At 44.6% G+C, this 25972-nt stretch overlaps 1 long non-coding RNA gene across 7 annotated transcripts in view; it reads right to left on the reverse strand.

The window, feature by feature from the left end:
* Positions 1-24115, reverse strand: part of LOC140484543 (uncharacterized) — a 40249-nt gene extending 16134 nt beyond the window's left edge. For 6 of the 7 annotated variants that reach the window (XR_011962273.1, XR_011962272.1, XR_011962269.1 and 3 more), the window contains exons 1-6: positions 24025-24115; positions 23301-23407; positions 20473-20555; positions 13588-13692; positions 5345-5427; positions 2754-2861 (exon numbers count right to left, since the gene is read on the reverse strand). This is a non-coding gene — a long non-coding RNA (uncharacterized lncRNA). The remainder of the gene's footprint in view (positions 1-2753; positions 2862-5344; positions 5428-13587; positions 13693-20472; positions 20556-23300; positions 23408-24024) is intronic. The other variant, XR_011962274.1, reaches the window with a different exon arrangement.
* Positions 24116-25972: the final 1857 nt, after the last annotated feature.

A 25972-nucleotide genomic window follows, 5' to 3' on the forward strand; every position in this document is an offset into this window, starting at 1 on the left:
TAAGCAAAAACACCTCTCTCCCTGTTCTGTTGGCCCCTTTCTATGCTTTGCTATAGCATATATATCCTGGAACATTAAGCTGCTAGTCCTATCCATCCCTGAGTGATGCCTCTGTAATTGCTGTAATATTGCTGCCATATTCAAAACCATACTCTGAGCCCACCTGCCTGACCTGTCAGGTCTCTTGCACTGAAATAAATGCAGTGTAACTGGTCCGTCCCACCTCATTCTGTGACTTGTTCTTGCCTGCCTTGACAGTCTGACTGGTGAACAGTACCAGCCTCAGACTCATCTCTTTTCTCACTATCTCTTTATGGTTACCCCGACTCCCTCACTGGTTTAATGCCTCCCCAGTAGCACTAGCACATCTCCCTGCTCGTCAGGACCCCATTCTTTCCCCTTCCTATGCCATTGGTACCAATGTACAATGTCCTCTCACTGGTTATTTTCCCTTTTGAGAATATTCTGCTCCCTTTGGAGAATATTCTGCTCCCTTTGAGAGACAACCTTGACACTGGCACCAGGGCAGGACCACCCCATTCTGATATCTCCCTGTCAGTTGCAGAAATGGCAGACTGTGCCCCTGACTAGAGAGTCCCCTATCACCATCGATCATGTGGAACTGGATATACCTCACATTATGTTAGAAGCCAGTCTCAGTCACAGTAACTTGGCTGTCAGTGCTACATTCCCCTGAAAGTCTGTTACCACCTACATTTTCCAAAACAGTATACTTGTCTGAGATGGGGATAGCCATAGAAGACTGCTGTACTATCTGCCTACCCCTCCTAGCTTTCCTGGAGGTAACCCACCTACCTGACTGTATCTGCAGTATCCTGCAATCCTGAGACGGCGACCTATCACATCCCCAGGCTCCTGTCAATTCCTCACTGTCTTTAATCACTCCTCCACCAATCCATGCGTTCCAATAGGATTTGCAATCACACTTCCTGCAGACAATCATCAGGGTCATTGAAACTCTCCCTAATCTCCCATATCCGAAAGGAACAGCACGCCACTCTACAACAGGCCAGCTCTCCGCCTTCACAATCTACAGACCAAGACAAAGGCACAGTCTTACTGCTCGAAAAATACTGCCCGAGAATAACTTAATGCTTACGTTTTATATCTTAAACATTTAATCAAGAGACCATAAGACATTAAAAAGAAATCCTCACCTTACTCACTATTGTAGATTTAATAAAATAAAACCGACTAAGATTGATATTTGAAGAGACTGAAACTCACTGAGCTGATCCCTGGCTCTGAGTATTTCCAAGGGTGAGGTCTCTCTGAGGGCAGCTGTGAAATGTCTCTGTTTCTCTTCTCTGCCCACCCCATTTCCAGAGAGGTTTTTAACTTCACAGCAAGTCAGCTCAGAGAGGTCACTGCTTGGTTTTATTCACTGGGGGTTGCGTTTGCTGCCCAGACCAGTATTTATTGGCCACCTTTCCTTGTCTTGGAGAAAGTGGTGGTTAACCGCCTCCCTGAAATGCTGCAGTCCATGTACACCACAGTGATGTTTGGACAACAATCCCCCTCTGGCCCCACAACCCTCCCTGTCTCTGCAATCCCCCTCCAAAATTACATGTGCGTGGCGTACGATTTTTATCTGGATTCACTTTTGTTTAATAAACCCCGCCCCCCTCAAAAAAGTGAAATATTTCGCCCCCAAACAAATTTCTGTTAATTGACCTTTTGGAGAGGCTGACACATGGACGTTGTAGTATTTTATCTCACATTGTACACGTAGAATGATGGAACTTTCTTTTAAACATTGCTAAAAAGGGAGGCAATGGCTTAATGGTATTCCTGCCAGATGAGTGACATGTGCAATGTTCCGAGGATTAGGGTTAGAATCCCAACATGCTGATGGTGGCATCGGAATTCAATACAATCTAGAATGGAAAGGCGAATGATGACCATGAAACTATTGTCAATTGTTAGAAAACCCATCTGGTTCACTAATGTCCTGTAGGGAAGGAAACGGTCATCCTCACCTGGTCTGACCTACATGTGACTCCAGACCCACAGCAATGTGGTTAACTCTCAACTGCCCTCAGGAAAAGTACTTTAAAAACTGTTAACAAATATTCCACAGGTATCACCTAAAAACTGGTTGTTCCCATTGGGACTGTGAATTTCTGAACGGCCTGAACTAAAACAGAGTTTCAGCTTCACCTTCTCCCTGTCTCCCCTCACTCTGTTTACACCCAACTCTAAAACACTCTCATTGAGCCAAGCAGCCCTCACAGTGCAGCCCTGTCATTTTCATTGTCTGCTCACACCTACACTGCCCTCAGCCTCCTGTACTGTTCCAATGCATCTCAATGGGAGCTCAGGGACAGCACCTCATCTTTCAATTCAACCCTTTGTAACCCCAGAGTCAACATGGACCTCAGCAGTTTCTGAATGAACAGACAGTTGTCAGAAGCTGGAACATTCCACCTGAAAAGGTACTGGAATTTGAGTCCAAAAGGACTTTTAATGGGAAGTTTGCAGGTAATTGAAAATATGAAGTTTACAGGTTAACATCATGAAGTGGGTGATTGGGTCTAAATCTGAGTGTTCTGAGAAAGAGATGAGGTGTAATTTGGATAAATCTGTGCTCCCTCTCAGGCCAACATCTCCTTCCTCAGCTGCAGGGCCCAGAACACAGCACACACCCAAAGGGTGATCAAACCACGAATTTGTACATCTTTCTGCTTAACAAAAATATTGGAGATATCTTCCCACAAACAGAACAGACAAACCTTTCTCCTTCCACAGTTAAATGCCAATGATATTCAGATCCTGATGACTCCATTGACTGTAAAAACTTGCTTTTGAGATCCCAGCCTCAATTATTCTGATTTAATATCCTATGAAATGAATTCACAAAACAAAACTCACAGTTAGTACAGGAAGAATATAAAGACATAGTTTTTTCTTGGTATGTGCTTGATGTGTAAATGCTTCTCTTCAAGTTGCACGGCGCACCCCCCCCCCCCTACCCTATCCTATAAAGGGGACTTGCACATGTGCCTCACTGTACCTTGCCCCCAGTAAAGATGGCGACCATATCCCAGGACCTTTCACCGCCTGAGGGCCGCAGCCATTTTCCCATCTGCCGCAAACGCGGGATTAAGAGTTTCTAATTCAGATTTACGAACCGCACAGAGTGTAATTAAAACTTCCCAGTCTAAAGTGACTCATTATCTCTCTGTCTCCGAGGCCACTCTCCCCTTCCCTGTTTGCGTCTCCCACGTTCACCAACGGCCGAGTCACGTGGCACTGCACAGGCAGAGTTACTGGTGACGTGTCATCCCATTGGCCACGCCCCTCATTCACTCCCATTGTTTGGATGACCAGCTGGTTCCACTTGGCCCACCAGTCCCACCACCTTTTCCTATTGGTCCGAAGCTGCCATCAATCAGCTGGACCCCATTGTGAGGTCAGTGGTGGGATCCTCCCCCTGTCTGAATTAAACCCGGAAGGTGTATGGATGGTGTCAATCAGGAACAACAAGCAGAAGGTGCTGGGAAAGCTCAGCAGGTCTGGCAGCATCTGGGAACAGAAATCTGTCCAGTGGCATTTCCTCAGATCCAATGGGAGCTGGGAAAATTAGAATCCTGACAGTGTGGAAACAGGCCATTCAGCCCAAAAGTTCCACAGCGTCCCTCCCACCCAGACCCATTCCCCAACCCTATTACTGTATATTTATCACAAATAATGCACCTAACCTACACATCCCTGAGCATTATGGGAAATTTAGCTTGGCCAATTCAACTAATCTGCAGATCTTTGTACTGCAGGAGATAGGGGTTAAAGAGTAAACAATAGGCAGGGACAGAACCCAAAGAGAGACTAGAACATTTGGAAAGACAGAGGAGTTGATTACGATCTGGCTGGGAGGATGCATAGCTGTTAATGGAGGGGACAGGAACCTGTGTCTGGCAGCATCTCAGTGGAGGTGGCGGAAATGGCAACTGATGATCTACGTTCTGCTGCAAAAACAGACCCTGAGCTTCCAGCTGCCTGCCACTTTAACACACGAGTCTGTTCCCTGGCCAACATCTCTGTCTCATGCTTACTGCAGTGTTCCAGTGAGGCCAGAACATACCAAATGGCCCCGTATTTCAAGGACTGCAATTTCCCCTCCCATGTGGTCAATACAATCCACTATATCTCCTCCACTTCCCGCACCTCTAACTTCAACAAGGATAGAACACACCCTTAAGTCCTTACCTTCCACCCAGATACAACACATCATCTTCTGTCATTTCCACCAGCTACAATCAGATCGCACCACCAGATTCTTAAGGGGTTTGACAGAATAAATATTGATGTGGCTGAGGGTAAGTAATGAGGGGGGAGTTTGAAACCAGATTCTGAGACAGTCACAGAATCAAGGGTTCTGTTTCGGATTCGTCAAGTTTAAGGCAACACAGACACGGGTAAGGGGTTTCAGTAGCAATGGAGCTGGGGTGAGAAGGAGACAAACAACGTTTAAGAGATTGGAATTCCTGGTGTTTGGGATTGTGTAGATGTCTGATCAGAAGGTCAGCTTCGCGTCAGATATAACTGCAATACTGTGAAGAGTGTAGTTCTGTTGCATAGTTCCCAGTGAGAGGGAGAGACTCAGCAGTTAGGGAAAGGAATTTGTGAGGCAATGGGTTTACCCACTACAATGATTCATTGGAGGAAACTGCACCTAATCGAGTAGTGGGAATATGGTAAGCAGTTTGATAACTGAGTAACAGTGGAGTAATGGAGAGGGATGATGGGGAGAGCGAACTGGGCATCGTCAGTGTACATGTGAAACCCAACATGGTGCTTTTGTACAATGTCACCTCCTGGCAGTATGTAGGTGAGATACAGGAGGGGTCAAGGATAGATCCATGAGGGTCACCAAATGCAAGGAATTCAGAAAGGAAAGGGAGAGTGGAGATGGAGCAGGATTTTGGGAGAGAAGGACATAACCAGAAAAGACAGAACAGGAACAATATCTGTGAATCGGTGAGGGGGACTGATGAGGAGGAGGAGGAAAGAGAGTTGGAAAGTCTGTAGTTTAGTGAGATTAGGGTAAAGGGTCAAGGTGAGCTCTGATAAGGCTTGACAAAAGACTGGAGGAAGATGTCAGTTTAGGACAAAACCAGGAACACCACGTGAGGCAGTTTGGCTCGGCGGGCGAGTGGGAGGGAGGGAAGCAACAGATCGGATTATCTCAGTCTTAGTGACAAAGAAACTCCATGTGCTCCAAACTCTTGTTGTTGGAGAGAAGGATGGAGGAGACAGGATGATGGACAGTGTTTCACAAAGAAACAAAACCTGGGTTAGTGATATTTAAAGCGAGTGAACAAACCTAATGTATTTAACGTTTATCCAAAATATTAAAACAAACGACTGAAGTCCTGGTTCGAATCCCATCTTGGCAGATGGCGGAATCTGAATTCAAGAAAAAATAACTGGAATTAGGAATCTGCTGATCTCCATGGAATCATTGTCAATGGCGAAAAATACCCTGCCAACCTGACAGTGGCCCAGTCAGCTACTCACTGTATTAATCACTGCAAAGTCTCAACAAAGGAATGAAACTGGATGGACCACTCGGCATCTAAGAAGGCACCATGTAATACAATCACAGAATCAGTGCTCTCGATGGTGCAATGTCCTTCAGACTAACATCTGGATTTTGGCGCCAAAATGTGCAGAGCTGTCTCACAGACCAATCAAGGAACAGCCTGACATAGTCATACTCATGAAATCAACCCTTACAGACAATGACCAGACACCACCATCACCATCCCTAGATATCGAGAGTGTGGTGATGGAAAAGCACAACAGGTCAGGCAGCATCCGAGGAGCAGGAGAATCGATGTTTCAAGCCTAAGCCCTTCATCAGCCTGACCTGCTGTGCTTTTCCAGCACCAAACTCTTGACTCTGACCTCCAGCATCTGCAGTCTTCACTTTCTCCTCAAATCTCTGGATATGTCCTGCCCCACCAGCAGGATAGACCAGGCAGAGGTCGTGGCACAAGACAGGGAGGATTTGCCCTTGGAGTACTCAGCATTGACTCCGGACACCAGGAAATCTCATGGCTCCTGCTGATTACCACGTACTATCCTCCCTTGGTTGATGGATCAGTTCTCCTTCATGTTGAACAACATTTGGAGGAAGTACTGTGGAAGTAAAATTTTGTAAAACGTACTCTGGGTACAGGGTTTCAATGTCCACAATCGAGACTAGCTCTGCAACAGAACTACTGACTGAGCTGGCCAGGTCCTGAAGGACATAGCTGCTCAACTGAGTCTGCAGCGGGTGGTGAAGATACCAACAAGAGGGAAAAACATACTTGATCTCTTTGTTATGAACTGACCAGCTGCAGATACATCTGTCCATGACAGTATCAGTACGAGCGACCATCACACATTCCTTTTGGAAACACAAGTCTTGGCTTAAAGTTGAGAAAAACCTCCATCGTGTTGAGTGACACTATCACCATTCAAAATGGGACAGACTTTGAAGAGATGTAGGATCTCAAACTGGGTATCTCTGAGGCACTGTGGGACATCAACAGCAGAACTGTACTCCAGCACAATCTGTAATCGCATGGGTTTGTAAATCCCGCTCTCACCCATCACAATGCACAGTAAAGGAGAGCATGCCAAGAGCAGCAGCAGGCATACCTAAAAATGAAGTGCCAACCTGGTGAATCTACCAAACAGGACCATCTGCATGTCAAACAGCATCAGCAGCAAGCCACAGAGCGAAGTGATCCTACATCCAATGGAGCTCTGCAGTTCTGCCACACCCAGTTGTGAACGGTGATGGACAATTAAACAACTCACTGGAGGAAGCATCACAGATATCCCCACCCTTACTGATGGAGGAACCTCACACACCATGCACCAGATACGATGACAGCATTTGCAGCAATCTGCAGCCAGAAGTGCAAAGTGGGATGATCCATCTCAGCCTTCTCCAGTGGTTTCTAACATCACAGATGTGAGTTTAAGCCAGTTCGGTTGAGTTTGAATAACATCAAGAAATGGTTAAGTAGTGCAAAGGCTACGGGCCCTGCCAATATTCTGGCAATAATACTGATGGTTTGAGCTCCAGAACTTGCCACCCACCAAGTCACGTACCGCTCCAGCACTGGCATCTACCGACAATGTGGAACATTGCCAAGGGATGTTCAACACAAAAACACAGGGCAATCCAACCCAGGCAATTTCCATCTATCAGTCCACACTCGATCAGCAGTAAAGTGATGGAAGTATTCATCAACAGGGCTACCAAGCAGCAGCTGCTCAGCAACAGCCAGCTGAGTGACACTCATTTTAGGCTCCACCAGGGCCACTCAGCTCCCAATTGTGTTACCGCCCTGATTCACAACCTGACAACCAGCTGAATCCCAGAGGCGAGGAGAGGGTGACAGTCCAGTCCCACTCTAAGGCCACTAATTCTAGCTGATTCCACCCTTCTCTCAGCTCATATACTTTCATCCACCTAGTGTTATCTCCAGACTTCATTATCCAAACATACTCCTGGCCAGCTTCCCACATTCAACCTCCCTGTAATCTCAAGAAAAACTAAATCTCTGTTGCCCAAGTACTCCCTTGTACCAAAACTTGTTGATCCATCAAAAGGCTCATATTCATAATCAACAACATAGAGCTACAGTGATGTACAGCTTGGAAACAGACCCTTCAATCCAACCCGTCCATGCCGACCAGATATCCCAACTCCATCTAGTCTCACCTGCCAGCATCCGGTCCATATCCCTCAATTTAAAATTCTCACCCTTGATTTAATTCCTGGTTGTGATCATCCCTAGCTCACTGCGTCACACACCCTTTGAGACCTCGACAACCCATTCTGTTTGAGACTCCCAATGATCTGTTAATTCATTACTTCACCTGTGTGGCTGCTTTTACAGTTGCCAAAGCAACAAGGTCTGAAATTCACAGCCAAAACCCCTCAGGCGTGCTTTCCTCCTTTAAGACATTTCTCAAAACCTGCTTATTTGACAATGCTTTTGGTCACCTGACCTATTATCAACATCTCTGGCCTTATGTTTAAAATTCTAAATAATGTTTTTGTGGAATTATAAGCATGATAATAAAAATACAAACTGTTGTTGATTTGGACATTATCTTCAGATCTTTACTGTTGCTGAATGAATACTCTGTAATGTCTCTTACCCAACCACATTGTGGAAGCACCTTCACCACACAAACTGCAGCTGTGCAAGAAAGTCAAACATCACCCTCTCCACAGGCAACAGGGCTTTGGCATTAATCACTGGGATCTGTGGAAGGAGAAACACAGTTGGTGTTTCAGGGAGTTCAAAATGGATTACAGGGAATGAAAATGGTGCAGAATGAGATAGTCAGAATTGGAAGGAAGATACACTTGCTTATTGGAAAAAGGAATTCTCGACCGTTAAAGATTTTCCGGAAAATATTGATAAGCAACACATGGTCAGGGGCTGGGCGGCAGTGAAAAATTACCTTACAAAAATGTCTGTAAAAATAATAGTAAAAAACCAAACAGACCAAAAATACACCCATTGTTCGAAATTGAGGAAGCTAGACATTGACAAAGTGGTCAGGAGGGAGCCCAGAGATGAAGCAGAACAGTATAAGCTGTTATGATCCCACAGTCAGAGAGATGTACAGCACCGACACAGACCCTTCAGTCTAACTCATCCTTGCCAAACAGGTATCCGAACCTAGTCTATTCCCATTTGCCAGCACTTGGCCTATATCCCTGGAAACGCTTCCTAATCATATCATATGTCCAGTTAGATGCCTTTAACATGTTTTAATTGTACTAGCCTCTATCATTTCCTCTGGCAGCTCATTCCACCCACTGCATGAACAAGTTGTCCTTTAGGCCCCTTTGAAATTTTCTCCATTCACCCTATAGCAATGCCCTCTACTTCTGGACACCACCACTCCAGGGAAAACACCTTGTTCATTTACTCTATTCATGCCCCTCATGATTGTATAAACCTCCATAACATCACCACTCAGCCTATGGCACTCCAGGGAAAACAGCCCCAGCCTTTTATGCCTCACCCTGTAGCTCAAATCCTCTAACCCTAACAACATCCTTGTAAGTCTTTTTTGAAACCTTTCAAGTTTCACAGCACCCTTCTGATAGGAGGCAGGCCAGAACTGCACACACTATTCCAAAAGTGGCCGAACGAATGTCCTGTACAGCAACATGACTTCCCACATCCTATACTCAATGCTCGAACCAATAAAGGAGAATATACTGAACACCTTCTTCATCATCCTATCCTTGACTTGCAAGGACTATGAACCTGCAGTCCAAGGTCTCTTTGTTCCGCAAACATCTCCAGGGCCTTGTCATTCAGTGTATAAGTCCTGCCCTGATTTGCTTTTCCAAAATGCAGCACCTCACATTTATCTAAATTAAACCCCATCTGATCAATATCTCATTGTAATCTGAGGTAACCTTCTTCATTATCCACAATATCTCTAATTTTGTATGACTTGCAAACTCATTTACGATACCAAATCATTTAAATGAATGATGAAACAAATCCAGAAATAAACATCCATTTCTCGGAGTTTGAATGTGCTCTGTGTAAATCCTGCCCAATGACTCTGTACCAGAGAAAGGCTGCACATGCGCCTGGCTACACCTTGCCCCCTACAAAGCTGGTGGCTCCGCACGTGTCCAGTGAATTCTTGCCCCAAAGAAAGATGGCGGCGCGCACTCATGCCTGCAGCCACACTGAGGCAATTCCCCGTTTACTGAAAACACAAGACTGTGATGTTCAAATTTGTGTTTTCCGATGTGCACATTTTGTTTGTAAAACCTCTCCGTTCATACAGAATCTCTCTCACCTCCTGCGGTTCTACAGACAGCCTTGATTTGCAGTTACCTATTATCTGCCTGGTTACTCATTTGTCCTTAGTGTATTTGTACAATCACCTTTGATTCTCCTTAAACCTATTTCCTAACGCTACCTCATGTCCCCTTTTTGCCCTCCTGGTTTACCTCGAGTATACTCCTACTACCCCTATACTCCTCTAGGGATTTACACAAACACAGCTGTCTATACCTGCCATACGACTACTTCATTTTCTTGACTAGGCCCTCAATTTCTTTCAACAGGCGGCATTCTCTACACCTACCAGCCTTGGCCTTAACAGGAACATTCTATCTATATACTCTCATTGTCGCAGGCCTATGGAGGCAACGGCAGATGAGGATACAGAAGCAATCATTCCCAGTAAAGAGGAAATGTTGGGAAAGATAACAGCCTCAGGGTAGATGGGTCTCCAGGCCCTGATGGATTGCATCCCAGGGACTAAAGGAGATGGCGGGGGTGGGGGGGAAATAACAAATAGACTCGTGAAAATTCACTAAAATTTGGTGGATTCTGGGATGGTTTTGACAGACTGGAAGCTGCAAATGTGGTGCCACTATTTTTCAAAAGGACCCGTTAGCTTAACTTCTGTAATGGAGAAAATGCTTGAACCTCTCAAGGAAGTAGTGGTGAGATATCTGGGTAGAAATGGTCTCATTGAGCAGACACAGCATGGATTCAGGAAAGACAGGTCATGTAGAACGCATTTACTGGAATTACTTGAGGATACGACGAGTGCGTTAGACAAGGCAGACTCGGTGGATGTGGTATACCTGGATTTCCAGAAGGTATCCGATAAGTTGCCACACAAAAGGCTGCTGAATAAGGTAAAGATGCACAGCATTATGGGTAATGTATTATCATTGATACAGGATCGGTTAACCAGCAAAAAATAAAGAATGGGGATGAACGGGTGTTTGGATTAGTTTTTAGATTAGATTAGATTAGATTAGATTACTTACAGTGTGGAAACAGGCCCTTCGGCCCAACAAGTCCACACCGCCCCGCCGAAGCGTAACCCACCCATACCCCTACATCTACATTTACCCCTTACCTAACACTATGGGCAATTTAGCATGGCCAATTCACCTGACCTGCACATCTTTGGACTGTGGGAGGAAACCGGAGCACCCGGAGGAAACCCACGCAGACACGGGGAGAACGTGCAAACTCCACACAGTCAGTCGCCTGAGGCGGGAAATGAACCCGGGTCTCAGGCGCTGTGAGGCAGCAGTGCTAACCACTTTGCCACCGTGCCGCCCATTAGTGTTGGCACTACAACTGTTTGCAATTTACACAAATGTTTTGGAGTTGAGGACAAAGTGTACGGTGTCAGAGTTCACATTTGATACAAAGATAAGGTAGAGCAATGTCTGCAGAGGCCACTGTCAGTCTGCACAGGGATACAGATAGGTTAAGTGAGTGGGTAAGGGTCTGGCAGATGGAGTTCAATGTTGGGAAATGTGAGGTCATCCATTTTTGTCGTTTGAACAGAAAACTGGATGATGAAATGGTGAAAACTTGCAGCATTCTGCTGTGCAGAGAGAGCTGGGTGTCCTTGTGCATGAATCACAGGAAGTTGGTTTGCAGGTGCAGCAGGTAATTATGGCAGTGAAGGGAATATTGTCCTTCATTGCTAGAGGGATGGTTATGCTGCAGCTGTACAGGGTGATGGGGAGGCCACACCTGGAGTACTGTGTACAGGTTTGGTCTCCTTACTTCAGGAAGGATGTACTGGCACTGGAGAGGGTGCAGTGGAGGATCACTAGTTTGAGTCAGGAGTTGAGAGGATTGGTGTATGTGGAGAGATTGAGAAAACTGGTTCTATAGTCATTGTAATTTAGAAGAATGGGAGGTTGGAGAGGAAAAAATAAAATTATGAAGGGAGTAGATAAGATAGAAGCAGGGAGGCTATTTCCACTGGGGGCGGGTCAAACTACAGAGCATTACCTCAAAATAAGGGGGAGCAGATTTAGGACTGAGTTCAGGAGGAGCTTCTTCAGCTAAAGGGTTGTGAATCTGTGGAATTCCCTGCCGAGTGCAGCATTTGACGTTATCAACTTGAATGCCTTTAAGGCAAAATGTAGATTTGTGAACAGGAAAAGAATTAAGGATTATGGTGAGAGAGCAGGAATGTGGAGCTGAGGCCATGAAAAGATCAGCCCTGATCTTATTGGTAGAGCAGGCTTGAGGGGCCAGATGAATGTTCTTGCCTTGTGCCATCAAAATTGGCCTTTGTCCAATTCAGAACCTTAACGTTTAGATCTGGTATATTATTATCTTTAACGATTTTAAAACTAGTAGAATTATCAGAGAATCCCAACAGTGTGGAAACAGGTCATTCAGCCCATCACATTGATACTGATCCTGAAAGCCTCTTAACCTGCCCCTGTAACATTGCATTTCCCAGGGCCAGCCAACCTGCACATCCCTGAACATTATGGGCAATCCACCCTGGATAATCCACCCAAACTACACATCCCTGAACACTGTGGGCAATTCAGCCTGGATAATCCACCCAACCTGCACATCTTTGGACTGTGGGAGGAAACCAGAGGGCCCAGCCGAAATCCATGCAGAAAACCCCAATAAGGTGATCATCCCATTCTCATTTCCCAGTTCCACCTAAATAACTTCACTGACCATACTCCCAGGAATATCCTCCCTAAGCAAAAACATAATGCTATTTCGAATCAAAAATGCCACTCCCCCCTCCTCTCTTATCCCCTTTCTATCCTTGCTATAGCATCTATACCTTGGAACATTAAGCTGCCAGGCTTATCCATACCTGAGTGATGCCTCTGTAATTGCTGTAATATCCCAGTGCCATGTTCAAAACCATACCCTGAGCTCATCTGCCTTCCCCGTCAGGCCTCTTCTATTGAAGTAAATGCAGTGCAACTGCTCAGTCCGTCTTCATTCTGTGCCTTGCCCTTGCCTGCCTTGACGATTTGACTTCTGAACTGTACCAGCCTCAGACATACCTCTATTTTCACTATCTTCTTGGGTTTACACCCACTCCCTCACTGGTTTAATGCCTCCCGAGTATCACTGGCAAGTCTCCCTCCCTTCCAATTCAGGTACAATCCATCCTTCTTATGCAGGTCAACTCTACTCCAGAGGAGATCACAACGATCCAAAAAACACGAATCCTTTTCCCCTGCACCAGCTCCTTAGCCACTCATCCAGCACCTCCTCCTCTGTAATATGGACATTTTTCAAGATGTCACCATTTATTTCCCCACATTCTATATCTCCCATGTACTTCTTCACAGTAAACACTAATGCAAAATACTAATTTCCTATCTCACCCATCACCTGCAGCTCCACACAATGGCTGCCTTGCTGATCTTTAAGGGTCTCTATTTTCTCCCGAGTTAGCCTTTTTTGCTTCATGTATTTACAAAAGCCCTTCGGATTATCCTTAACCCTATTTGCCAAAGCTATCTCACGTCCCTTTTTTGCCTCCTGATTTCACTCTTAATTATACTCCTACTGCCTTTACACTCAAAAATTTTTTTGATTGGAATAAATGCAAAATATAACATCTTGACAAAACAAACGAGGGTAGGACTTACACTCAATAAAAGTAGGGCCTTGAGTAGTGATATGGGAACAATGAGGCCGAGGGCTTCACGTCTTTGAAGTGTGTGTTACATGTAGACAGGTTGGTTAAGAAGGTGCTGAGCACACTTACCTTTATTGTTCAGAACTTTGAGTCCAGGAGTTGGGACGTTATGTTGAGGATGTACAGGACGTTGGGGAGGCCTCTTCTGGAATACTCTGTCCAGTTCTGGTTGTGCTGTTATAGGAAGGATATTATTAAATTGGAGCAGGTTCAGAAGAGATTTATCAGCATGTTGCCATGAATGGAGGGATTGTGTTCTAAGGAGAGGCTGGATAGGCTGGGAATCTTTTTCACTGGCGTGCACAAGGTTGAAGGGTGACCTTATTAGAGGTTTGCAAAATCAGAAAGAGTGTAGATAAGGTGAATGGCCGGGGGAAGAGGGGGATTCAAAACTCCGGTGCATTCATTTTGAGAAGAAATGAGAAAGATTTGAGGAAAGACATTAGGGTTTTTAAAAAAAAATTACACACGTGGAATGAACATCCAGAGGAAGTGGGAGCTGTGAATACAATTACAATATTTAAAAGACATTCAGATAAGTACATAAATAGGAAATATTTGGATGGATGTGGACCAAGCGGAGGCAGGTACAATTAGGTCAGTTTGGAATTATGGTCGGCATTTACTGGTTGGACCACAGGGCCTGTTTCCTTGCTGTATAACATTATGACTCTAATCCTCACTAACTCTAAATTCTTCCATCCTCAACTCTCCCGATCACTGTCACATCATCCAGCCTCAACTCTTCCTTATTTATATAACTCCTCACCAGCCACAGAACGCTCCCTATCTCATGTCCTCCAGTTTCTCAAATCTCTGCGATATGTGCCTTTATTTAGTTCCAGCCTTGAGGATGCCCTCATTCACTCCGATTGGTTGGAGGACAAACTGGTACAACCTGGTCCTCCAGTACTGCCCTCTGCCCCCCATTGGCCTGCGCTGACATCAATCATCGAGGCCCATTGTGAGGTGAGTGGTGGGATCCTCCCTCTCTCTGCCCTGGGACGAGCTTCAACATTCACAGTCAATGGGGCAGTATCACAGAGCACAGGGCCTGGTGGCTATTCAGCCCATTTGGGATGTACCCTCTCCCTCTGGAGATGCTGCAAATCTGTCCCAATTCCCTTCCCATTTGCCCATAGACCCCCAAATTGTCCCTTAAAAAGTAAGATTCCAAATCTGTTTATGAATAAAAATCTGAGTCTGTCTCCAGCTGCCATTCAGACTGTTCCAGATACTCAGAACTTACTGAATACAATAATGTTCACATATTCACATTATTTGCCAATTACCTGAAAATAGTTATTAAAATTGTGACATTGTTAACAATTCCCCTCTCTCTGCAGATTAGAGATCCTAGAAACAATTTTGCACCTGGTCAAAATCACTGCTTAACCTTCTCAGCTCCAAGGACAATTATCTGTGCTTCTGCTAGCTCTCCACAAAAGAGGAACACATCTCATTTTCATTTATTAGTGTCATAGAGATGTACAGCACAGAAACAGACCTTTGGTCCAATTTGTCCATGACAACGAGGAATCCTCAACAAATGGAGCCCCATTTGCCAGCTATTGGTCCGTATCATTGGAAACTCTTCCTTTTCATGTACCCAATCGGATGCCTTTCAAATGTTGTAATTGTATCAGCCTCCACTACTTCATCTGGCAGCTCATTCCACACATACACCACACACAGCTTGAAAACTTTGCCCCTTAGATCCGTTTTTAATCTTTGCCCTCTCAACGTAAACCCATGTGATCTTGTTTTGAACCCACCTAACTGGGGGGAAAAGACCCTGGCTGCTCACCTTATCCATGCCCTTCATGATTTTGTAAATCTCCATGAAGTCACCTCTCAGTCTTTGACTCTCCAGGGAAATTAACCCTGGCCTATTCAGCCTCTCCCTGTAGCCCAAATCCTCCAACCCTAGCAAAGTCTTTGTAAGTCTTGTCTGAACTCTTTCAAGATTCACAACATCCTTTCCAGAACAGGGAATTTTAAACTTAAAACATAATTCCTGAAATGGCTTAATCAATGTCCTGTCCAACCACAATTTGACGTCCCAGCTTCTGTACTCAATCCATTGACCAATAAATATAAGCATACCAAACACCACCTTCACTCGTCTGCCTACCTGCGACTCTACTTTCAAGGAACAATGAACCTGCACTCCATGGTCTCTATGTTCAGCAACATTCCCAAGGACTGTACCATTAAGTGTACAAGTCCTGCTCTGATTTGCCTTTCCAAAATCCAACAGCTTACATTTGTCTAAATTGAACCCAGTCTGCCATTCCTCGCTCCAATGGCCCATCTGGTCAAGATTCTGTTGCATTCTGAACTAACCTTCTTCATTGTCCACTACACCTCCAATTTTGGTGTCTTCTGTAAACCCACTGACCATATCTCATATATGAACATCCAAGTCACTTATTCAAGGACCCATTTCCATTCCTGCAGGACAATGCTGCTCACAGGCCTCCAGTCCACAGATAACCCTCCATCACCACCCTCTGCCTCCTCCCTTCAAGCCAGTTTTGTATCCAAATGGCTAGTTCTCCCAACAGATTATGTTATCTAACTTTGCTAACCAGTCTGCTGTTTGGAACATCGTTCAGGGTCCATATAGACAACGTCCACAGTCTGCCTTCATCAATCATCTCTGTCACATCTTCAAAGAAACTCAATCAAGTTAGAGAGAGAGAATTTCCCACACACAAAGTCATGTTGACTATCCCTAATTAATCCTTGTCTTTCCAAATACATGTAAATCCTGTTCCTCAGAATCCCTTCCAACAACTTACCTACCACTGACTGTTAGGTTGACTGTTCTCTTGTTCCCTGGCCTTTCCTTACCACCTTTTTAAAATAATGGCACCCATCTTCCAGCACCTCACCTGTCACAAACAATGGTATAAATACCTCAGGAAGGGGCACTGCCACCACCTTCCTAGCTTTTCACAAATTTCTGGGATAACCTGATCAGGTCCCAGGGATTTATCCACCTTGCTACTGTTTAAGACATCCAGGACTTCCTCCTCTGTAATATAGACACTTTTCAAGTTATCACTATTTATTTCTCCAAACTCTCTAGAATAGAATAGCATAGTATTTCTCCCACCTCCTGTTATTCCATAGATGGCCTTGTTGATTTTAAGGGGTCCTATTCTGTGTCTGGTTATTATTTTATCCTCAATGTATTTGTAGAATCTCTTTGGATTCTCCTTAAACTATTTCCGAGAGATATTTCAAGTCCCCTTTTTGCTCTCCTGATTACCCTCGAGTATATTCCTGTTAAAACGTGATACTGTACTCCCAATTCCTCTGTCCCTGCCATATCTGCTCCCAAGAGAAGCAATTCCACTCCAGGACATCCCAGAAAGGTTTCCTCTTTCAAGGACCGCATTTCCCTCCCACTTGATCGACAATGCATTCCAACGCATATCCTCCACTTTCTGTACCTCTGCCTTCCCCCCACCCTCCAACCACAATAAGAATATAATCCCCCGGTCCTCACCTGCTACCCACTAATCTCCATTAACCTCTGCTATGTCCGCTACCTACAGTCAGACCCCACCACCAGGGATATAGCTCCTTCCCCAACCCTTTCTATCTTCCACAGAGACCATGGGATCTTTGGTGCTGATGAGCTGCTCCACGGATATCTCAGTCACTCACCCTGCCAAATGGCCAAGTGAGATTATCACTAGATGGATAACCCAGACACCCAGATAACATTCTGGGGCCCAGGGTTTGGATCCCGTCACGGCAGACAGTGGACTGTGAATTCAATAAAAATTTGGAATTAAGAATCTATTAAAGACCATGAATCCATTGTTGATTATTGCGGAAAAAAAAACCTCATCAGATTCGCTAATATCCTTCAGGGAAGGAATCTGCCATCCTTACCTGGTCTACATGTGACTCCAGACCTACAGCAATGTGGTTGACTCTTTACTGCCCTTTGGGCCCAGCCAGTGACACCCTCATCCTGTGAATGAATAACAAAGAAGGTCAAGTCTTGTACCCAACTATACTGTTCTTACAGATAAGTGATCTCTTAGTAAATTTGCTTCTCAACTCCCTGCTGACTATTGGGGAAGTGGGGGGTAGGGGTCAATAGTACCATCCCAATAAGGAGATCATCCCTTTCTTATTTCTCAGTCCCACCTGTATAACCTGCCTGGATGTCCTCCCAGGAATACCCTCTTGAAGCCCAGCTGTGATGTTATCCCTAATCAAAAATACCTCCCCCCCCTGCTCTGTTGCCCCCTTTCTATCTTTGCTACAGCATCTGTACACTGGAACATTAAGCTGCTGGTCCTATCCATCATTAAGTCATGCCTCTGTAATTGCTATAATATCCCAGTGCGATGTTCAAAACCATACCCTGAGCTCCTCTGCCCGACCTATCGGGCCTCCTGCGTTGAAGTAAATGCAGTGTAGCTGCTCATTCTGTGTCTTGCCCTTGTCTGCCTTGACTGTTTGACATCTGAACTGTACCAGCGTCAGACTGAGCTCTTCGCTCACTCTCTCTCTGGGTTTACCCACATTCCTTCACTGGTTTAATGCCTCCTGAATAGCACTAGCAACTGTTCCCTTCCAGTGCCAGTACAATCCATCCTTCTGATGGAGGTCAATTTTACCCCACAAGAGATTCCAATGATCCAATAATGTAAACTCTTCTATTCCTATGTCAATGATACCAATAAACAACAGCCTCCCCTCAAAATGGCTATTCTCCCCTTTAAGAATATTCTGCTCCCTCTCTGAGAAATCCTTAAACAAAAATTACACATTCGAATAATAAAGCTTACACTCATCAGGTCAGCATAAAAGGATTACAGGACACATTGAAGGTTTGGGGAGACCTTTTGAGAGAATGCGATGGTTCAAAGGAGAATTTTTAAGAAGCAAATGGGATTGATCTGGAACACAATACTCACACACACACAATGCGAATATCCAGATCCTGATATACTGAGTAATTCAATTACAGTTTAGCAGAATATTTACTGAGATTACCAACTGAATGCCCATCTGTAATATCCTGTAATACAAGTTTATGAAATCTGTCACTGTCAGTTCAAGTTAGAAGCTCACACCATCCCCTCCTCGTGGCCCAGGATTACTGTACATATTACCCTTGAGGACATCAGCAGTCAACTCAGAGGGAAATCTGTGGGTTTCTAGGAGATTCCAACTTGAGATCTCATGTGACTGAACACAGCAGTTCTTTGACACATTGGAGAAAATGATCCAAGCGTCAGTGAGTTATGGGGAACAAGAATTACTTTCTTTTCTTTCATTCCGTGCTGCCGCTCTGCCTCATCAATAAGACTTGGGTGTGAAAGGCTAATGCATAACGATGAGCAAGTTGTCTCCATCCTGACCAATGTGAAAAGAGAGAGATGCACAGGAGAAGGAGGCAACAAGTTGCCAGATGGAGGAGATAATAAAAGAACAAAGTACTATTTAAATGGTGGAAACTGTAGAAAGCTGCACCACAAAGGGACCGGGGTAATTGTTCAGGAAACACAGAAAGCTACCACACAGTTACAACAGGGAATCAGGAAGGGGAATGGAATGTTTTGTTTCAAAGTTTTTCAGTATTAGAGTTTGGAGTATATACCTGACAGTAACGTGTGGAAGTGCTGGTGAGACCACCATATATGCAGTAATGAGAGCAGTTTTGGTCCCTTTAGATAAGGAAATGTCTCACTTTATTGGAGGCATTTCAGGGAAGATTCAATGAGATGATCCCTGGTTTGGAGGGATTATCTTCTAAATAAAGGCTGAAAAGGTTGGGACTCTACTCACTGGATTTTGGAGAAAGAGAGGTGATCCCATTGAGACAGATGGGATTCTTAAGGGGTTTGACAGGATAAATACAGAGGGGATGTGTCTGAGGGTAAATACTGAGAGGGGAGTCTGAAACCAGATTCTGAGTCACGGAATCAAGGGTTCTGTTTTGGATTCAAGTTTAAGGCAACACAGACGTGGGTAAGGGGTTTCAGTAGCAATAGAGCTGGGGTGAGGTGGAGAAAAGCAACGTTTAAGAGATTGGAATTCCTGGTGTTGTTATTGTGTGGATGTCTGATCAGAAGGTCACCTTGGGGTCAGATATAACAGCAATATTGTGAAGAGTGTCGTTCTGCTTCAGAGAGTTCCCAGTGAGAGGGAGGGGCTTAGCAGAAAGGGAAAGGTAAGGCAATGGGTTTAACCATGACAATGTTTCATTGGCTGAAATTGCAGCTAATCGAGAAGTGGGAATGTGACAAGCAGTTTGATAACTGAGTAACAGTGGAGTAATGGAGAGGGATGATGGGGAGGAAGAGCTGGGCATCATCAGTGTACCTGTCAAACCTAACACAGTGTGTTTGGATGATATCACCTCCTGGCACTATGTACGTGAGATACAGGAGAGACCAAGGATAGATCGTTGAGGGACACCAAATGCAAGGAATTCAGAAAGGAAAGGGAGAGTGGAGATGGAGCAGGAGTTTCCAATAACGGTGAGGTCAAATATCAGTTTTTCACAAAATGGGAGAGAAGGACATAACCAAAAAAAGACCAAAAGACAGAACAAGGAACAATATCTATGAATTGGCGAGGGGGAGTGATGAGGCGGCAGCGGAGGAAAGAGAGTTGGAAAGTGAGTTTAGTGAGATTACGGTAAAGGGTCAAGGTGAGCTCTGATCAGGCTTGACAAGAGACTGGAGAAAGAGGTAGGTTTAGGACAAAAACCAGGAACACCACGTGAGTCAGTTTGGCTCAGTGGGCTAGTGGGAGGGAGATAAGCAGCAGATCGGATTATCTCAGTCTTAGTGACAGAGATACTCCATGTGCTCCTCACTCGTTGTTGGAGGGGAGGATGGAGGAGACAGGATGATGGACAGTGTTTTACAAAGAAACAAAAGCAGGGTTAGTGATATTTAAAATGAGTGAACAAACCTGATGTATTTAGCTTTTATCCAGAATATTAAAACAAACATCTGAAGTCCTGGTTCGAATCCCATCTTGGCAGATGGTGGAATCTGAATTCAAGAAAAAAAACAACGTATTAGGAATCTCCTGATCTCCATGAAACCATTGTCAATGGCGAAAAAAATCCTGCCAACCTGATAGCGGCCCAGACAGCTACTCACTGTGTTAATCACTGCAAAGTCTCAACACAGGAATGAAACTGGATGGACCAGTTGGCAACTAACAAAGCACCAGAAATTACAACCACAGAATCAGCTCTCTCGATAGTGCAACGTCCTCCTCACGAACATATGGTTTTTGGTGCCAAAATGTGCAGAGCTGTCTCACAGACTAGTCAAGGAACAGCCTGACATAGTCATGCTCACGCAATTATCCCTCACAAACAATGACCAGACACAACCATCACCATCTCAAGACATCGAGAGTGTGGTGCTGGAAAAACACAGCAGTCAGGCAGCATCCGAGGAGCAGGAGAATCGACGTTTCAAGCCTAAGCCCGTTATCAGCCTGACCTGCTGTGCGTTTAAAGCACCAGACTCTTGACTCTGATCTCCAGCATCTGCAGTCTTCACTTTCTCCTGAAATCTCTGGATATGTCCTGTCTCACTGGCAGGACAGACCAGGCAGAGGTGGTGGCACAGTGGTGTACAGACAGGGAGGATTTGCCCTGGGAGTACACAGCATTGGCTCTGGAGTCCAGGAAGTCTCATGGCTCCTGCTGATTGCCACGTCCCGTCCTCCCTTGGCTGATGAATCACTTCTCCTTCACGTTGAACAACATTTGGAGGAAGCACTGAGGCAATAAAATGGTATCAAACATACTCTGGGTACAGGGTTTCAATGTCCACAATCGAGACTAGCTCTGCAACAGAATTACTGACTGAGCTGGACAGGTCCTAAAGGATTTCGCTGCTCAACTGAGTCTGCAGCGGGTGGTGAGGGAACCAAAAAGAGTGTAAAACATACTTGATCTCATTGTTATGAATTGACCAGCTGCAGATCGAATCTGGCCATGAGAGTATCAGTACGAGCGACCATCACACATTCCTTTTGGAGCCACAAGTCTTAGCTTAAGGTTGAGAAAAACCTCCATTGTGTTGAGTGACACTATCGCCGTTCTAAATGGGATAGACTTCGAAGAGATGTAGGATCTCAAACTGGATATCTCTGAGGCACTGTGGGACATCAACAGCAGAACTGTACTCCAGCACAATCTGTAATCTCATGGGTTTGTACGTCCTGCTCTCACCCATCACAATGGACAGGAAATGAGGGCATGCCATGAGCAGCATCGGGCAGACTTAAAAATGAAGTGCCAACCTGGTGAAGCAATCAAACAGGACCATCTACATTTCAAACAGCATCAGCAGCAAGCAACAGAGCTAAGTGATCTGACATCCAATGGAACAGATCGGAGCTCTGCAGTTCTGCCACACCCAGTTGTGAACGGTGATAGACAATTAAACAACTCACTCGAGGAAGCATCTTAGATATGCCCACCCTTATTGATGGAGGGGCCTCACACATCCATGCACCAGATAAGATGACAGCATTTGCAGCAATCTGCAGCCAGAAGTGTAAAGCGTGATGATCCATCTCAGCCTTCTCCAGTGGTTTCCAACATCACAGATGTGAGTTTTAAGCCTGTTCGATTCAGTTTGAATAACATCAAGAAATGGTTAAGTCGTGCAAAGGCTACGGGCCCTGCCAATATTCTGGCAATAATACTGATGGTTTGAGCTCCAGAACTTGCCACCCACCAAGCCAAGTACCGCTCCAGCACTGGCATCTATCGACAATATGGAACATTGCCCAGGGATGTTCAACACAAAAACACAGGGCAATTCAAACCAGCCAATTTCCATCTATCAGTCCACACTCGATCAGCAGTAAAGTGATGGAAGATGTCATCAACTGGGCTACCAAGCAGCAGCTGCTCAGCAACAGCCAGCTGAGTGACACTCATTTTAGGCTCCACCAGGGCCACTCAGCTCCCGATTGTGTTACCGCCCTGATTCACAATCTGGCAACCAGCTGAATCCCAGAGGTGAGGTGAGTGCGATAACTCAGTCCCATTCCAAGATCACTAATTCTAGCTGATTCCACCCTCATCTCAGCTCATATACTAAAACTCTCATCCGTTGTGTGTTATCTCCAGACTCCATTTTCACACTCAGGGCCAGCTTCCCACATTTAACCTTCCTGTAATCCCAAGAAAGTCTAAATCTCTGCTTGTTGATTCATCAAAAGGCTCCTAATTATAATCAACAGCATACTGCCATAGAGATGTACAGCAAGGAAACAGACCCTTCGGTCCAACCTGTCCATGCCGACCAGATACCCCAACCCAATCTAGTCTCACCTGCCAGCACCTAGCCAATATCCCTCAATTTAAAATTCTCACACTTGATTTAATTCCTGGCTGTGATCATCCGTAGCTCCCTGCACCACACACACTGAGACCTCGACAACCCATTTTCTTCGAGACTCCCAACCATTTGTTAATTCATCACTTCAACTGTGTGGCTGTTTCTACAGTTGCTGAAGCAGCTTGGTCTGAAATTCGCAGCCAAAACTTCACAGGTCTGCCTTTAAGACATCCCTCAAAACCTGCTTTTTGGCAATGCTTTTAGTCACCTGACCTAATATCTCCATCTCTGGCCTTATGTCTAAAGTTCTCAACAGTATTTTTGCGAAATTATAAGCATGATAATAAAAATACAAACTATTGTTGATTTGGACATTATTCTCAAATCATCACTGTTGCTGAATGAAGAATCTATAATGCCACTTACCCAACCACATTGTAGGAGCACCTTCACCACACAAACTGCAGCTGTGCAAGAAAGTCAAACATCACCCTCTCCACAAGCAACAGGGCTTTGGCATTAATCACTGGTATCTGTGGAAGGAGAAACACAGTTGATGTTTCAGGGAGTGCAAAATGGATTACAGGGAATGAAAATGGTGCAGAATTTGATCGTCAGAAATGGAAGGAAAATACACTTGCTTGTTGGAAAAAAGAATTCTTGACTGTCAAAAATATTCAAGAAAAAATTAATCTGATAATAGAGCAGTACATGGTCAGGGGCTGGGCCGCAGTGAAAAACTCATTTACAAAGGGTCTATAAAAGTAAGAATACAGGAGTAAACAGACCAAAAATACACCCATGTTTCGATACTGAGGAAGCGAGATATTGACAAAGTGGTCATGAGGGAGCCCAGAGGTGAATCAGAGCAGTATTGGCTGCGATGATCCCAGTGACTCTATACGAGAGAAAGGCTGCACATGCGCATGGCTGCACCTTGCCCCCTACAAAGATGGCGGCTCCGCACGTTGTCCCGAATAAAGATGGCGGCGCTCACTCAGGTCTGCAGCCGCGCTGAGGCCATTCCGAATTTACTGCAAACTGAGACGTTCAAATTTGTGTTTTCCGACGTGCACAACTTGTTTGTAAAACATCTCCGCTCATAGCAACACAGTTTTTCTCCCGTTTCCCTGTTTATTTCTTTCATTACCGTATCCTTTCTCTCCAAAACTTGCCGAGCATTCATTACGGCGACTCTGCGCCGCGCGCGAGGGTGATCACATGGTTTAGTTTAGCTCCGCCCTTCATTTACTTTGTTTGGTTGAAAGACCAACATCCCGCTAGGTCCTCCAGATCCGCCCACCGTCCTTTCATTGGTCCGGTGCTGACATCAGTCATCCGCGGGTCACTTTGTTGGCTAAAGCATGCGCATTGCGGCCTGCTTTTGCTGATATGTTGGGTGATGTGATGGGTGAGTTTACTGAGGGTAAGAATTCCCTGTGTGTGAGCTCTGCAGTAGATTTCCTTTATTCTTGGAGGGAATTGCCTTCCCACTCATGACTGTATAGCTGTGATTTATGAATCAAGGCCATTTGAATTAGTACATAAACACTCCATTTTCACAACATCTGAGATCTTTAGCACATTGTATCACGTTCTTCTTTGGAAACAAAAAAAAAACATGAAACGGAGCCTCAAGGAGCAGGAGTAGGGCATTCATCGCCTTCAGCTTGTTCCCCCATTCTATCAGATCATGGCTGGGTCAACCCAGATCTCAACACCTCTTTTATGCTTGATCCGCATAGCCCTCAACTGCTCAATATTTCAAAAATCTATCTGCCCTCTTTTAAAATAATTTGAGACAGAATCACAGATTCCCTACTATGTGGAAACAGGCCCTTCAACCCAACAAGCCAGAACAACCCTCCAAAGAGTAACCCAACTATTCCCCTCCCACCTTTAACTTTCACAATTGTTTGGGCGAGAAAATTCTCGCCATTCACTGAGAAAAACAAATTCTTTCCTTTTTCTAAAATGAATGTTCCCTTATGTAATGTCCCCTGGTTTGAGACGTCACTGGTGCTAGAAGATCGAGTCAACATCTACCCTGTCAAGCTCCTCAGAATCTTGTTTCCATAAGATCACCCCTGCTTATCTATTCTTGACAGGTCAACCCTTTTGTCCTCAAAGCAGCTAAGTGAATCTTTTTTGAATGGTCTCCAATGTTAGTTTATCCTTTATTAAATATGGGAGCTAACACTGTATATAGTACTCCAAGTGAGGACTCAACAACAGCCAGTGTCGTTAACCAATCCTCAGTCCATGCTAATACATTACCCCGATACGATGAGCTCCTAAATTGTGCAATTAACTTTTATGAAGCACCTTATCATTTGCATTTTTAAAATCCAAATACAGAACATCATTGGCTTGCCCTTTATCAGCCCTGCTTGTTATCTCCTCAATGAACTGTCGCAAATTTGTCAAATATAGTTTCTCTTTCACAAAACCCAGTCTACCATGTTTAATGATAAGCTTTTCTAAATATCCTGCAATTTCTTTCTTTAATATTCGACTCTGTAGATTCTTTCAGTAGATTTGCTAAGTATGATTCCCCTCTCTTAAATCCATGTGGACTCTGTCCAATCCTGTCACAGTTCAGTAAGAAACTTGACTGTACTCCAATATAGTTAGTAAATGTATCTGTATTTATTTTTAAAAATTGATTACTTATAAATGCTGGACCCATGCAATATCAATGAATTAGTGACTCTGAATTTGGGTTATAATGTTTTTTCTATTAATTCCTTTTCGTACTGTGTTATGCAGACAGCACCAAGTGATCACTCTTAATTGTGAGTAACTTTGAAAATAATATATTTTAAAAATGACATCCCAAAATGCTGCCTCATTATTGTGAAAGGAGGATTTCGCATTCAATAGTTTGCAGATAAAATTGAACAGATTTTTGCTGCAATTTGGCCAGACTGCAGGTTACACCAAAGTGGCAACTCTGCTCTCAAATTCTTACTTGACACTGCCCAAGGCGATACTGATGGGACTTCACTTTGCCATTCTTGTTCACCAGCTTTATTTCCAGGTTTAATCCTATAATCATCCTAGAGCTTGTAATTTTAGACAACTTCTCTTTTAGGTAC

Source organism: Chiloscyllium punctatum, chromosome 13, assembly GCF_047496795.1.
Source record: "Chiloscyllium punctatum isolate Juve2018m chromosome 13, sChiPun1.3, whole genome shotgun sequence".
NCBI lineage: Eukaryota > Metazoa > Chordata > Chondrichthyes > Orectolobiformes > Hemiscylliidae > Chiloscyllium > Chiloscyllium punctatum.